The following is a 6569-nucleotide window of genomic DNA, read 5'->3' on the forward strand; positions in this document are numbered from 1 at the left end:
AGTCTGCCCAACCTGATTCAATTAAAAAAAATTTTTATTTTATTTTATTTTTTTTAATTTTTCTTCTTAGCTATTTCTGGGCAAGAATCCAAAGCTTTACCCGGTACTGTGCTTGGGTTCCAACTGCCAAAATCTCTGTTAAGACTTACTCCAGCCCATCTACACCCTCCCAGCCATTGAAGCCCTCCCCTGCCCATCCTTCACCAAACGGCCATACACCGACACAGACCGTGCAAGTCTGCCCAGTAACTGGCCTAGTTCAATATTTAATATTATTTTCTGATTCTAAATCTTCTGTGTTCAATCCCACGCTTCTTTGAACTCAGTCACAGTTTTACTCTCCACCACCTCTCTCAGGAGCGCATTCCAGGCATCCACTACCCTCTCCGTAAAGTAGAATTTCCTAACATTGCCCCTGAATCTACCACCCCTCAACCTCAAATTATGTCCTCTGGTTTTACCATTTTCCTTTCTCTGGAAAAGATTTTGTTCTACGTTAATACCCTTCAAGTATTTGAACGTCTGAATCATATCTCCCCTGTCTCTCCTTTCCTCTAGGGTATACATATTCAGGGCTTCCAGTCTCTTCTCATACATCTTCTGGCGCAAGCCTCCTATCATTTTCATCGCCCTCCTCTGGACCGCCTCAAGTCTTCTTACGTCTTTCGCCAGATAACGGTCTCCAAAACTGAACACAATACTCCAAGTGGGGCCTCACCAATGACCTGTACAGGGGCATCAACACCTTCTTCCTTCTACTGACTACGCCTCTCTTTATACAGCCCAGCATCCTTCTGGCAGCAGCCACTGCCTTGTCACACTGTTTTTTCGCCTTTAGATCTTCGGACACTATCACCCCAAGGTCCCTCTCCCCGTCCGTGCATATCAGCTTCTCTCCTCCCAGCATATACGGTTCCTTCCTATTATTAATCCCCAAATGCATTACTCTGCATTTCTTTGCATTGAATTTTAGTTGCCAGGCATTAGACCATTCCTCTAACTTTTGCAGATCCTTTTTCATATTTTCCACTCCCTCTTCGGTGTCTACTCTGTTACAAATCTTGGTATCATCTGCAAAAAGGCACACTTTTCCTTCTAACCCTTCAGCAATGTCACTCACATACATATTGAACAGGATTGGCCCCAGCACCGAACCCTGAGGGACTCCACTAGTCACCTTTCCTTCCTTCGAGCGACTTCCATTAACCACCACCCTCTGGCGTCTGTCCAACAGCCAGTTTCTGACCCAGTTCACCACTTTGGGTCGTAACTTCAGCCCTTCAAGTTTGTTCAACAGTCTTCTATGAGGAACTGTATCAAAGGCTTTGCTGAAATCCAAGTAAATTACATCTAGCATATGTCCTCGATCCAGCTCTCTGGTCACCCAATCAAAAAATTCAATCAGGTTCGTTTGGCACGATTTACCTTTTGTAAAGCCATGTTGCCTCGGATCCTGTAACCCATTAGATTCAAGGAAGTACACTATCCTTTCTTTCAGCAACACTTCCATTATTTTTCCAACAACTGAAGTGAGGCTCACCGGCCTGTAGTTTCCTGCTTCATCCCTGTGACCACTTTTATAAATAGGGACCACATCCGCTCTCCTCCAATCCCCAGGAATTACTCCCGTCTCCAGAGATTTGTTGAACAAATCTTTAATAGGACTCGCCAGAACCTCTCTGAGCTCCCTTAGTATCCTGGGATGGATCCCGTCTGGTCCCATCGCTTTGTCCACCTTCAGTTTTTCAAGTTGCTCATAAACACCCTCCTCCGTGAACGGCGCAAAATCTACTCCATTTTCTCGTGTAACTTTGCCAGACAATCTCGGTCCTTCTCCAGGATTTTCTTCTGTGAACACAGAACAGAAGTATTTGTTTAGCACATTTGCTTTCTCCTCATCACTCTCCACATATTTGTTCCCAGCATCTTTTAGCCTAGTAATTCCATTTTTTATCTTCCTCCTTTCACTAATATATTTGAAAAAATTTTTATCTCCCTTTTTTACATTTTTAGCCATTTGTTCTTCCGCCTGTGCCTTCGCCAAACGTATCTCTCTCTTGGCTTCTTTCTGTTTCACCCTGTAATCCTTTCTGCTCTCCTCTTCTTGGGTTTTTTTATATTTCATGAACGCCAACTCTTTCGCCTTTATTTTCTCAGCCACTAGGTTGGAGAACCATATCGGCTTCCTTTTTCTCTTGTTTTTATTGATTTTCTTCACATAAAGGTCCGTAGCCATTTTTATCGCTCCTTTCAGCTTAGACCACTGTCTTTCCACTTCTCTTATGTCCTCCCATCCTAACAGCTCTTTCTTCAGGTACTTTCCCATTGCATTAAAGTCTGTACGTTTGAAATCTAGGACTTTAAGTATCGTGCGGCCGCTCTCCACTTTAGCCGTTATATCAAACCAAACCGTTTGATGATCGCTACTACCCAGGTGAGCACCCACTCGAACATTAGAGATACTCTCTCCATTTGTGAGGACCAGATCCAATATTGCTTTTTCCCTTGTGGGTTCCGTCACCATTTGTCTGAGCAGAGCCTCTTGAAAGGCATCCACAATCTCCCTACTTCTTTCCGATTCCGCAGATGGAACATTCCAGTCCGCATCCGGCAGGTTGAAATCTCCCAACAGCAGAACCTCCTCTTTCCTTCCAAACTTTTGGATATCCACAATCAGATCCTTATCAATTTGCTGCGATTGAGTCGGAGGTCTATAGACTACACCCACGTAGATAGAAGTTCCATCTTCTCTTTTCAGAGCAATCCATATCGCTTCTTCCTCTCCCCAGGTCCCTTGCATTTCGGTCGCTTGGATATTGATCTTTACATAGAGAGCTACTCCTCCACCTTTATGACCATCTCTGTCCTTCCTAAAAAGATTATATCCCGGTATGTTTGCATCCCATCCATGTGATTCACTGAACCATGTCTCTGTGATAGCAACAATATCTAGATCTGCCTCTAATATCAGGGCTTGCAGATCATGAACTTTGTTGCTTAGACTGCGAGCATTTGTGGTCATCGCTTTCCAGCTATTTTTCAGCGATAATCTCCTTTTTCGTATGGATTTTTGTGTCGTTTCACGTTCTGTTGCAACCCTCTCCTGAAGTACCACCAGGCCAGTCGGGTTTTCAGGATAGCCTTAATGAATATGAATGAGAGAGATCTGCATATAATGGAGGTGCCAGGCATGCAAATCTGCTCTATGCATATTCATTAGGGCTATCCTGAAAACCCAACTGGCTTGGTGGTCCTCCAGGACAGGGTTGGGAACCACTGTTCTAGAGTTGCTAGCTAAACTAAAGGTGAATAAAGCAATGGGGCCAGATGGCTGACCTTTTCAATGCTTCTCTAGAGCCAGGAGTGATACTGGGGGACTGGAGAAGGGAAGTTGTAGTCCCTCTCCACAAAAGTGGAACTAAGGAAGAAGTGGGGAACTTCAGGCCCGTGCCTGACTCCTGTGGTAAGTACATTAATGGACACTCTTTTAAAACAGAGAATAATGAGGCAGCATGGATTCTCTAGAGGCCGGTGTTGTCAGACAATTCTGGTCAATTTCTTTGACAGGTGACTAGAGAATTGGATAGATGGAATCTGCTAGAAGGTCTCTCGTTTACATCTCTGAGCACATTACAGAAGAGGGCCATGATATAGGCACCCAGGTTGATTACCCTGCTTTCCATGGACTATGTACCTAGCTATACCCCATATAGCCCACTGATGAGAGTGTTAATGGGCTTGAAAGTCCTAAATCTGGCCTCATATAGAGAGGGCAGTTTTAGGAACTGAATTGAGAAACAGTTTAAAAGACATGGGAAACAGACAGTGTTGGTTAAAATGTGAGAATTTAAATCCAGCCTGCTACGTTTATTTGAAGGGGTAAATAAATATGTGGCTAAAGGTGAGCCAGCTGACACTGTAATCTGGAATTTCAGAAGGCATTTGGCAAAGTACCTCATGAATGCCTCACGAGGAAATTAAAAAGTCATGGGATAGGAGGCAGTGTAGATTAAGAACTGGTTAAAAGATAGAAAACAGAATAAGATTAAATGGTAAAATTCCTAATGGAGAAGGGTAAATAGTAATGAACTAAACAAAATGCAATGTATTTTGATGTACTTCACTGATAACGTTCAGTTTTTACTTTTTATACACTGCATTGAACCACAAAGTCATTGTGATATAGAATTTTTATGTTATGTTATCTGTGCTGCAACCACTGCTTTTTAATTTATTTTAAAATGATCTATAGATGGAAATAAAAGAATCAGTTGTTCACATTTTCTGATGACATAGTTATTCAAAGTTATTAAATCATAAGAGGATTGTGAAAACTTGCAAGAGGATCTTATGAGATTGGGAGGTTGGCATCCGGATGGCAGTTGATATTCATTGAGGAAGTTATCTAGGTCAGTGTTTTTCAACCTTTTTACACCTATGGACCGGCAGAAATAAAAGAATTATTCTGTGGACCGGCATCAGTCCGTGGACCCGGCGGTTGAAGAACACGGGGCTAAGTCGTGGGCCAGACCCCGCCCATCTCTACCCAATCTCCATCTCAGACCCCGCCCCCATAATAGTACTAATTGCACCTTGCACGTCCCGTGCCTCATCTGGAAGCCTTCCCTCTGACGTTGCAATATCAGAGAGAAGGCTCCGGTTCAGGCGGACGATGCCCATAGGAGCCACTGCCCGTGGCTTTGTGCACTGAATCAGTTAGGAAGAGGGAGCTAGCTCGAAGATAACACCGCATCGATCGCACCGTGGACCGGCAGTTGAAGAAACTGATCTAGGTGGTTTTAAGTCATGTTATTTGCCCCTTAGCTTGAATTAAAGGGCCCTAACACTGCTTGACTTAATTTACTACAGTGATATTTAAGTCACTATGGGTTGCATAGTAATGAGAGGCAAAAGTGATCAGGGAGTGTGGGGAGGGGAAGTGATGGGGAGAATAAGAGGGAATGGTACAGGCCCTGAAGAATCCTGAGTCATTACAATAACACTACTTGTGAGATGATGCACCAGTAGATAGATGCTGGAGTGATTTTAAAACATGTCATTGAAGATTAGATTAGAAAGTTATGTAGTAAACTAGGACTAGGCAGATGTTCTCTGGATCCATTTCTATCTTATATCTTTCAAAAAATCTATTTCCAGGCTGTCTCTTGGTTAACGTTATTATAAATGATCTCCTGGATAATGGTTATTTTTCTGTGAGTACCCCTTTATTGAAAGGCACTGACTTGAATCCAACAGCACCGTCATATTACCGTCCGATTGCTAATATTCTAGTATTAACAACGATGATTGAGACTATTATTTCCAAACAACTATCCAACTATTTAGATAAATTCACTATTTATTTACCATCTCAACATGGTTTTTGTCCCGATTTCAGTACTGAAACTCTATTAGTTTCTCTGATTTCTAAGGTTCAGAGCTTACTATCTCAGAATTTTACTATAATTTGATCTTTCCGCTGCTTTTGATGTAGTCAGCCATGATATCTTGATTCAGTTACTCTCAGATATAGGATTAAAAGAAACTGTATGCTTCTCAACATTCATTCCTACCAGAACACAGATAACCCCTATGCAAATATGGGACCAAAAACTAAAAGTAATAATATATTCAAACCAAACCCTAAGATTCAAGACTCTGCATGCAGTACAACCCCAGAGAAAAAGAAACAAATGCATTTCTTCCTGAACAGTGCAAAATGCAGACAGCAGATGTAAATTAAATTGACACAATTCAATCACTAAATTGCCTCCCTCCGGCGGGTGTCTTACCTTCTGGCCAGCTCCTACCTGTTTGTTTTATGCAGCCCGCAGTACAATGTGGCTCCTCGCGCATCCCGTGCCTCATCCATAGCCTCTGATGTGACCTCAAAGAGAAGGCTTCCGGTCCAGGTGCAAGATGCGCGTAGGAGCCGCCGCAAAAGATAACACCGGGGGTGGCACCGCGGGCTGCATAAAACAACCAGGCGGGCTGGATTTGGCACACAGGCCTTGAGTTTGACATCTGTGTTCTAGAAAGTATTGGGTATTCTTTTGGATTATTCTCTATCTTTTCAATGCCAGGTAAATAATCGTACCAAAAAATGTTTCTTTAGTCTTTGCACGCTGAAAAGTTCCATCAAGATCATTTTGCAGTATTGGTTCAAACCATTATCATAGCACAGCTGGATTACTGTAATTCCATTTATGTGGGATTAAGCAAAGGAAATGAGAAACGGCTGCAATTGATTCAAAATGCTGCGACCAGACTGATTTTTGAAAAGAAAAAATTTGATCACTTGTCACCTCTGTTGAGGAAATTACATTGGTTTCCATTTCAATTGAGAGTTCAATTTTAATGTGTCTGCATAGTCTTTAAAATTTTACATGGACTATTTGTTCCTTTGATGTCTTTATCTCTAAACACCATGAGATCTTCAGGCATGAGAACAACTCATCGCTTTTTAGGCTATAGCTCCAATGAATGTTAATGAATCTTTCCTTGTGATATGATTATGTAAACCAAATCGAGCTCCTATATTTAGGAGATGATTTGGTATATAAGACTAA

This window comes from Geotrypetes seraphini, chromosome 1 (assembly GCF_902459505.1).
Source record: "Geotrypetes seraphini chromosome 1, aGeoSer1.1, whole genome shotgun sequence".
Lineage (NCBI taxonomy): Eukaryota > Metazoa > Chordata > Amphibia > Gymnophiona > Dermophiidae > Geotrypetes > Geotrypetes seraphini.